Raw genomic sequence first — 10,015 nt, 5'->3', positions numbered from 1 at the left:
AGAGTCTACCACCTAACCCTAGACTGTACTCCCAATAGCACTTCTGGAGCTTCCTGTAGCTCACAAATATCCCAAGGACAAATCCTATGCTGGGTTTACCTCACAGAATTATCCAGCAACCCAGTAACAGAAGACGCCCTCAACTAACCTCAGACACCAAGAAAGACATCAGCAGCATGCCCATGACCTCACTGTACATGCCAGTTCCATCATGAAGAGGCCTGCCCAGAGAAAGCAAGTATCTTCTCTTAGCATATTATGTTTGGCAGAAGTCACAATCTCAAAAAGCACCATACTTCACTTGAACAACCATTATTCATAAGCCAGTAGTAATACTGATTTTTGTCTAGAATAACGAACACCTTGATTTCAATGTGAACCTATTTTGAGACAACTTCCTCAAGATCTCTTCTGCTATTATACTTCCATCTTTGCATAACTTCACTGTTGTTGAACTGCAGATTTAAATTTAAAACTTAAGGCATGTAGTAAGGAGAAAAGTAAATGGGGAAAAAAACCAAACACAAAACACACATTTAAAAAAACCCCAAAAACCAAAAGCAACAACAAACAAAAACCACAGACTATCACCCCACACAACCAGGTATGTGAAAATATAAGAGCAGTTTTTCAATTTAAGTTCAGGTTCTCATGTAGTAACATAAATCTTCAGTGTTTGGATTGCACAAACTGTGACTCAAATACTTGTTACAAAAATAACTTTATTATAATATATTTTAAAGAAACGTGGCTTGAGGTCAAGAGCTTACTTAGCACAAAACATTCATTTCCAGTTAAATTCAAACTTTGCAACATCCGTTTTAATTAAATATAAATTTTGCCAAGGGGAAACAAGTTCCCAGATGTAGAATTTACATCACTGCTTATATATCGAATTTTTATTTTGTTTGGTTTAGCTTTCAAAGGCAGTATTGGTCTACAAAACAACCACTCAAGTCTCTCCTCATGCAGGTTATTTTTATCATAGACTGGATCTCCAGGACAACCTCAGTTATAGAAATCCTTCTCCAACCTAAGCCCTCACAAAAGTACACATACACCCCAGTAAAATTTCCATATACTGTCAATGCAGCATACTAGACATTTATCATCTTGAATTATCCTAAAAGGAAGGAGGACACTTAGCTGCAGGAAGCATGGCTTGAAAGCTTAAAATACAACCGCATTTCCAAACTCTTCACACTCCTTCCACCTCCACTGACTGGCTGACTAAAATGCACATGGATTTCTGCCAGGCAGAAATAGTTACAACAAAAAGCTTTGAGAACGAAGTGCCAATGAGAGCTATGCATTCCTTGGAAGCATCAGGTGGGATCAACACACAGCTTATAGTAGAGTGAAGCTGGATTTTAGCTTGATGTTTATTTTAACATCTGAACTTCAAATCTACTAGTTATGACCACACAGCAAGAAACATGTAATACTGATCAGAAGAAAGCTCCCATCTCTTCATTTCTGAACACCTTTTCAGGAAATGTTCTCTCCAAATGCAAATAAATCTACTACTGTTTACTACTTAATATTCAAAACATAAGAATTTCAAAACATGTATCTGAACAACTATGTCAAGAGTTTAATTACATTCCCTATTTTAATAGTAATAATGGATAATGGAAGAGAATTTCAAATTAAAGTATAATCATCCTCAAGTGACTTTACTGAGTTTGAGAATACAACAAATTTAAGATTTTGCCTGTAGCTGCAGTTGAAAATGTGTTAGCAACTAGAAATAAAATGATTTCTAAAAAGATCTGAAACCATGGGGGTTTTTGTAAGTACAGATACAGAGAATAATGCACTGAACGGCTAGGCGGAACATCCTGCAATAACTGGACTTACCATAATTAATTTTATCTCTGTTGATTTCAGTTATATAGTTTTATAAGCTTAATTAATAAAATAAAAATGAGTCCCTTGGAGTTCTCCAAAATGAAAAGAAAACAAAACAAATAAATTACAAAGATCCTGATTCACAACAGCTATGACACTGTATCCTGGACACACAAGAGACTGCAATCGTACAATAAACAAAACCAACTGTCTAGATATAAAAACTTCTATTAGGATTACCTGTGTGTTCTCAATCATAATGTTTTCTTTTGGTAAGCTGTATATATGACAGTATAACAAATAATTTTTTTTCAAGCTAGAATAAAACTCTGAACACTGGCCTAGGAATCAGGAGTTCTAACTAATTTCAAATGCTGAAAGACATTCCTCAATGTCTTTACAAACCTTGCATTATTTTATAAAACAACATAATTCACAGAGTAGTTCAGGAGATGTAAATACTGCTTGTAAAGTTCACTGAACACAGGCCTGAAAGTTTATTCTAGCCAAAGCAGGGAAGCATGTCCTGCCTTGTTCAGGACCAGTTACAATTCCCCAAGTTTGGATCTTCAACTAATGCAACCTCTTAAGAAAGTCAGAAAAGAGGATTAAAAAAACGCAGTATATTTAGGTATAAAACTAAACTATTGATAAACACTAAAAAAAACCCACAAAACCTACAAGTACAGAAGCATAACTACTACCAGTCATTTCACATCACAACCTCACATACACTCTCAGTTCTTCAATTACCCTCTCCTTAGAGTTCACATAGAGGTGCCAACGTGTAGGACAGTTTTCAGAACGTCTTTGCTAATGAAGCATAGTTTTTTTTTCATGCAGTCTTTCAACATTTGAAATCAAGACATTCTTTCCAGGAACAAAGATGGTAATAAGTTTTTATACCAGTTGGAAGCATTCATTAAGATATCATAACACAAATAACAACATGGCAACAAAAAGATACCATTTCAGAGAATACCAATGTGCAGGGATAAACTGCATATCAGAAACAACTGTAAGCATGCCAATAATCCACTGACTTGGCTCCAAATCTAGAAGAGGATTCCTGTACCATCAGTCTCTCATCTTCATTTAGTAATTGTGCACCATCTAATGACATTTTAGGTGACTCGGCTTTATAAAAAACTGCAGCAGTTACCACTTCTGTAATAGTTTTGTCTCCTTACAATCCAACTTCTGGCTTCAGAAATGATTAATCAATTCCCACTTTTAATGAAATACCAATACAGCAAAGAAAATAAGTTTTTAAAATTTCAACACAGTCTCATATTGGTTTCCAAACTGTTGAAAGCAAATCTTTTCTCCTCCCATCTGATATCTTCTGGATCTCTGCCACAGGTGTGTAAGAATCACTTTGCAGACAAAGAAACAAGCAAGCAAAAAGACTGAGATACATTTTTTTCAACTAAAGGTGGTTTCTTTCTTAAAGAAAATTATGAATGAGCAGTTGAAGGCTGACTCTTAGCCTTGTAAAGAGGATATCACACAGATACACAGAGGAGATCACACAGATGCTCTTCCCCTCTAAGAACCACAGTGGAGTGTGGGAAATGTTATGCAAGGTGGATGACAATTCACTTTTAATCTTAGTAATAGCTCTATTTCATAAACTTGTTTTAGCACTCAAATCTTTCAGATTTCTGCAACATTTTTACACCAAAGACAGCCTGACTTAACAAAAACAGAATTATTTTGCAAAGAAAAACAAGAGAAAATAATACCAGTTAATGGAAAATGCACATTCTTGCTGATTCGAGAATTTTGTGTTAGCTGAATTGAGTCGATCTAATAAATCCTTCAAAGTTTGCAGGCTCAAAATGTTAAAAGGGTGACAAGAAAACAAAACAAACAAAAAAAAACCAAAACAAAGCGGAAAAAAGCAACCTCCAACCTGCTTTCTCTAGTAATTTCTCACTAGAGCCATAATGACAACTCCTTAGCCAGCTTCTGTACTAGCTGAGAACTGGTCTTCAGTTCAGCTGCTGATGTTCAAGCTGAACTGACTGGGGGGATGGGTTACAGTGACATGGAGTCTACACAAATGGCCGCAAAAGTAGTTTAAGTGGAGCTCAACAAAACCATCTCTAAATTTGTGTGAACTTCTACAAAAAGTTTTACCTCGGGGAACATGATAATCCCGATAGTTTGTTTCAGCAATTCTGGAATATTTGCTTTTAAAGTTTAATTGTAAGGAGATAAAACTATTACAGAGGAAGTGGTAACTACTTCAGTGAAGACATCACCCAAGCATACTGGTAGGAGTAATCTATCTATCATTTCAGAGATGTATGGCACATATACTAAAAATGCAGGATGAAGTAAAAAAGACCACTTACATGTCAATTAACAGATCTTAACAGCTCTAGTTACCTAAGTTCAAAGGAAAGCTAAAGCACAGAAAGTGATTGAAATTAATTTCTACATATAAAACTCAGAGAGAGGTTGTATATTATATTTTCAGTTTGTAAAGTATATCTCGTATCCTTGCAAAGATACTATCCAAGGAAGATATTTAGACTATGCCTGATCTGCAGCTGTCTGGCAGGACAAGGACAGTTGTTCAGTAGCACTAGGTTCTGTTTGCTTACTCCCCTTCGAACCTCCTGCTACATTACAGAGAGCAGCTCAAAAAAAGCATTCACGGTGTCTGAAAGTTGCTATGTGTGCACAGCAACTCATGTTTTTCAGTGTATTTCAGAAAATAGTGTCCCATCATACTGATGTGCCAAACTTCAGGACTGCTTTTCATACTGTTTGACCTTGAGCAGTGCCTGAAGATGCAATAAACATACCCTGAAAGTCTGAAAAACCTTTACCAAGCACATAAAATCAAGTTAAACATTTATGACCACACAGTGGAGAGGTTTTCATTCCTTTTAAATACATTATTCTTATTACATGCAAACTCTATGGAAAAAAATCCTACCTCAAAATACACTAGTTCTTCCATTTTCAAAGACCTATGATGTATAACTTGTCATTCTGTTTCAAGTACTAAATCACTCAGTGATCCTGTGCAATTCAATTTCTAAGAAAATGTTAATCAGATGGCAGTGTACTAATAAAAGTGGTTAGATGTAAGTTAGAAATTAGCTTTAGTACGAGCGCATCTGAAAGCTTGTAGAGCTAAATATGGAAATACTGACCAGAAAGGGTGTACATTTACAGATTTGATGGGAACAAACAGAAAGTGAGGTTTTAGAAGGGCTTTGTACAATATGATGGTGCCTCTTCAAGCAGCAGGGCAGAGCACAAAATTAACAGATTAAGCTGATCACACATAAGGCAAAAAGAAAGCTGTGGGATACGCATCACTAGCAGCAGGAAGCACAGGACTAAATTCAGCCATGAAGGCCACAACAGCCTCCATTTCTAGGTTTTTTATGCACAAGATTGCAGTTGTATCCTGATACATGACCTCTGACAAATGTTTAGGTAGGTAATGCAAACAACAGCTCTGAAAAGCATACTAAACCCCTCTGTACAGGAATTCTAGCTAAGGGAACAAGAAGATTTTTGAAAGAGACTTTTCTATAAAGCAAATAGTCTCTCTTTTTTTTTTTTAAAGAAGGGCTTTCCTCTCACAATCCAGGTGTTAGCAGGAATTCAACATACTAGACCTTTAAGTTGCTTTTCAAGTGCTTATATCTTGACTTTTGTGAATGTAGGTCAGTTCCTTCACAACGTGCAACCCATCATGTCCTAGCTCTTGAAAACACCAGCATTCTCATACAGTAAAATTTCATTAGGTATGCGGGGCAGATATTTGAAAACTTTCCTGTGTTTTGCTAAAATCTCTTTCTTAATTCTTACAAACCCCGGAAGACCATGATACACAAATACTAATTAATCTAATTTCAGAGACTCCCATGTGCCAGTTTCAAGAAGGTGAAGAAAAAAGTATGTAAACTAACAAATAAATGGCTTTTAAAAACCAGTCTGTTCTTAGGAGCCTGTGTATTATGCAGCAAAAAATTAATATGATTGGCCTAGCATGAAAAGGAGCTGAAGAGGCTTATCAGTGATGCACCATTAAGACAGGGTGACATTACCTGAGCTAGCAATGAAAAATGGCATTGTGACACACTAGCAGGAGATTGCAAAGAGGAAAGAACACAAAACAAAACAGATGGGGGGTGGGGGGGGTGGGGAGGGGGAAGGAAAGGATGACACAAGGAAGGGGCTAATTAAGAACTATCTTTTCTTCAAACAGCCTAGGAGCTCTCCATCTAGTCTCCATTTCAAGAACAGCCTTTTGGACAGTGTCATTATAGGACATCAGCTTTGCTTCATGTCATCATACTTGTAATAAGATGTTGCCTTTGCCTTCTCCCTACAGAGCAATACTTGAAAAGGTTACTGCAGAAATCATACCTCAAACAGAGAAATCACACTTGAGCACATCAGCACTTTTTCACAAGTTAAACCAAGAGTGGATCGGACTCTGAGGCCTGCTGACATAAAGAATAAGCAGAGTCTGGAGTAAAGTCAGTCCAGCTAGCCAGGATTTAAACAATGCATAACATCAAGATGCTTACAAGGCTTGCACAGGCAAGAGTTTATATGCAAATAAGATACAGAATCTGATACATCAAGGTTTTTATCAATTTTACTTACTATTGTAATTAACACCACTGTAAAAACAAAAGTGTTGATGGCAAAGAGACAGAGCTAGGAAAGTGAAAGTCTTGAATCCACTGTCATAATTTTCTTAAAGTAAATTTTTAAATGTGAAGCATTGAAAAGTGTTGAAGGTCCCCATCAGCGATAAATCACCAGAACCAGATAGTAGCCTCTGCTTTTTTTAAAAAAAGCTGTTAGGTGTTCCTCATTATCATGAGCCGGGACAACAAAAAAAACCAACAACAAACAAACAAAAAAAAAAGTGTGAATTTTTATAAAAGTCCAAAGGAAGAAGGAGAAATTCATCATTAGAATTCTCCAGAGTAAGTAATTTGCTAAATTCCTCCTAATCAAATTCCTCCAAACTCCTTTCACTTTCAGATACCACTTCATAAACAGTTGGGAAATATTACAGAAATTGATATTTTCTAACAAGGTACAAGTGATGTAGAGATAAAATTTGGCTATAAGCCCCATTCCTATTGAAGCAGGATTCCAAAAGCTCTTTGAAAAACTATGACTGAATTGAGTATTGTACTTCAATTATAAGAGAAAATTCAAATACATGATCCTGAAAGCAGATTCGACACATATTTCCTAATGAAGTGTATCTCTCTCTATATATATATATGTATGACTGGCAAACTGCAAACAGCTCCACTAGTACTAAAACTTCCAATTAAATCACTCTTAAAGGCTTGACTTCCCTCTTTTTCTTCCTCCCTCTCAGACTGCTAGAAATGGGGCCCACAAAAGCAAAAAACACGCATCTCTTTTAAAGGCTTAAACAGAGCACAGCTGATTAAAAGGTCCTAAGAGTTCTTGTTCTATTCAAGCAGCTTTACCCGCTTCAAAAAATAAAATGTTTCATGAATTTCAATGACTATAACCATGAAGGCAACATCCACATCAAACATATTAACTAAGACACTGCATGTCACTATTTGTTATAGTCCCCAAAAGTACCACTCATAATGTTTGTTAGGGACATGGATCTGCCCTTTGAGAACCTGACTGTCACTGCTACACATATGGAGACAGATGGAAGGGCTCTCACTTGAAGAATAGCAAGAAACATAAATGTGAAGCATCAAAAAAGTTTCATTTCACTGCATCAGTCAGTCTTTGTCACCACTTCTTTAAAACTGATACTTTTTTAAGTACATTTGGCAACACTACCCATCTCAGAAACTCTTGGAAATGCTTTATGATTTGCAGGAACACTAAGAAATCAACATCCACTGCTACTTCTTCATGACAGATAAACAGACTATTGGTTTTTTTCATTGTAAAGAACATCACTGTAAAATGATAAAGATACAATTTGAATTCTCTACTGTGAAGGTTTTTTTCCCACCCCAGGGTCTCATCAGTAAACATCTGTATGCCATACAATTTCAGAAAATCTAACAATCAAAACATAACAGTCAAACAGGAAACAAAATTTCAGGAACACAGTATCACCTTATCACATTTAGTAATCAGTCTACCATCTTTGACCAAAAGACCTGTAGTGAGTTTGACTCCAGGGTTATGGATCTACAACCTTGCACACATCAAAAAGCTGCTTTACCCAAAGCATCTCCAGTTGTTTTGAGTGTTCAGATGTTATTGTTCATCAGTCTCCTCTGTGAAATCTTATTTCTATCCATAAAAAGAGGCAAGACTAGTGTAAGGCAAAAAAAGGAAACCCAAAATTCTTTTCTATTATTAGAATTAAAAACAGCTTGGCCACTTGAAAATGCAGTATTGCACCAATAACAGTCACAGATCAAAACCAACAAAATTAAAAAATAAATAATAATACAGGTAATTTTTGTTTTATAACAACAGGTTACAATTCCAGGCTCTAAACGTGCCAGAGTTTAGAGGAAAAGAAAGAACATACACAAGTTGATCCAACATATGAAATTGACCCATAAAGGTTTTTTTGCAAATCACTACTAAGATGCATGAAGTTACCTGCATTACATGCCCAGTTTAACAAGCACACATGCACTTACTATGCGCTTCTTCCCATCCAGGAAGACAAACAAACAAACACACACACACATACTATCAAGAACAAGGGGAAAAAACCTAACACATCTCTGACCAAAAACTTCACTGCAGACTGTGTTGGTATAGTTGGAGAAATCTGTACCATCAGAGAGAACTGCATGCTGCTGCACTGGACAACACTAGTGTTAGAAGAATTAATCACTCATTCATTCATAGATAAACAATTGGTTCTTTTATCTCCCTGGCTTTCTCAAACCAGACCTACTGATCCTGTTACACTCCAATTTTTCAGCTTCATGTAGTACAGACATCTGAAAAACATTCATATTTCCAGAATGTATTTTACTAAGTAATACTCTTAACCAGAGATGGAACCTCTCTGCTTCTACAGGCTGCATAGCTTTGCCAGTACCAAGAAGTGACTTAACAAAAAACTCTTCAATAAAATCACAATCAAATAAGCTATGAAAAAAAATACAGAAGGCAAATTGAAGTGCACCAAAGTCCCTATTTCTGGCTTTCTACCAAGTGCAGTTCATGTAAACTAATCCATGAGATTGCTGACCTTTTACCAAGTGAAGTTTTAGGGCTAAATACTTCAGCTAATCAAAAACTAAATTACATATATACATTAAACCACAACTTTAAAATTAAGCTGTATTGTGGTTATCCCAAACAACAGCCTATTCAATCTTAGCTAAACCATCAGGAATATGGCTTTTTTGAGTAGCACTGCAGAGAAAAAGAGGGAGAGGGAAAGGAGGCATTCATGACTCCACAGAGCAGGGCTTCACTCTGACAGTAACAGGGGAAGAAAAAGTCACTGGGAGAGAAGGTTGTCATGGGAAACATTTCTCCCACTTCTGTTGCTAGCTGGGTTTGTCCTTTAAATTCTCACCCCTGCAGAGGCCTGGCAGGTGCCATCCCCGGCGGGTGACGCTGGCTCGGTACAGCAGCGACTGCGCTGCCCAGCCCTGCGAAGAAGGACGCTCCCCCGGGCCACAACCGACCCCCGAGACTATTGTTAGAGTCAGCCGGGATTCCGCGGCACGGACGAGTGACCGTCATGCCATCTCACCCCACTCTGGAAGGAGAAGGGTCCTGGCAGCGCCGCCTCGGGACCACAAAAACTGCACCTTGCCAGAGGATGCGGCTGGGCGGGGGAGGGGGAACTGCTGCCCAGCCTTGGCGGGAAGGGTCCCGCACATCCCCTCGCGCCGACCCCCGGGGAAAGGGGCAGCTCCGGAGGACAAACCCCGCGCAGATACGCTGCGACAGCCCCGTGAGCCCCTCAGGGCACCGCGTCCGGGCAGCGGGCTCAGCGCCCGAGCCGAGCCCCACCCGCGGGGGGCAGAGCTGCGGCCCCGCCGCAGGGAGGGCAAGGGAGAGGAGGGAAGGGAAGGTAGGGCTCCCCGGGCCGCTCGCCCGCCCTCACCGTCGATGTTCTCCCGGTCGCTGATGTGCTGCAGGTTGCAGCCCGTGTCCTCCCGGCTCAGCTCGGCCTCGGGGCGGTAGG

General features: G+C 38.5%; 1 protein-coding gene across 1 annotated transcript in view; it reads right to left on the bottom strand.

Moving 5' to 3' along the window:
* CCNY (cyclin Y) overlaps positions 1-10,015 on the bottom strand; it is a 128,713-nt gene that overhangs the window by 111,063 nt on the left and 7,635 nt on the right. The window contains exon 2 of the mRNA XM_010006990.1: positions 9,935-10,015. The gene's annotated coding sequence lies outside the window, so the exon portion shown is untranslated. The remainder of the gene's footprint in view (positions 1-9,934) is intronic.

Source organism: Chaetura pelagica, unplaced genomic scaffold (genome assembly GCF_000747805.2).
Source record: "Chaetura pelagica isolate M959 unplaced genomic scaffold, ChaPel_1.0 scaffold17, whole genome shotgun sequence".
NCBI classification, from domain to species: Eukaryota; Metazoa; Chordata; class Aves; order Apodiformes; family Apodidae; genus Chaetura; species Chaetura pelagica.
The sequence above is the reverse complement of the archived record's forward strand: the minus strand, read 5'-3'. Positions and strand labels throughout refer to the sequence as shown.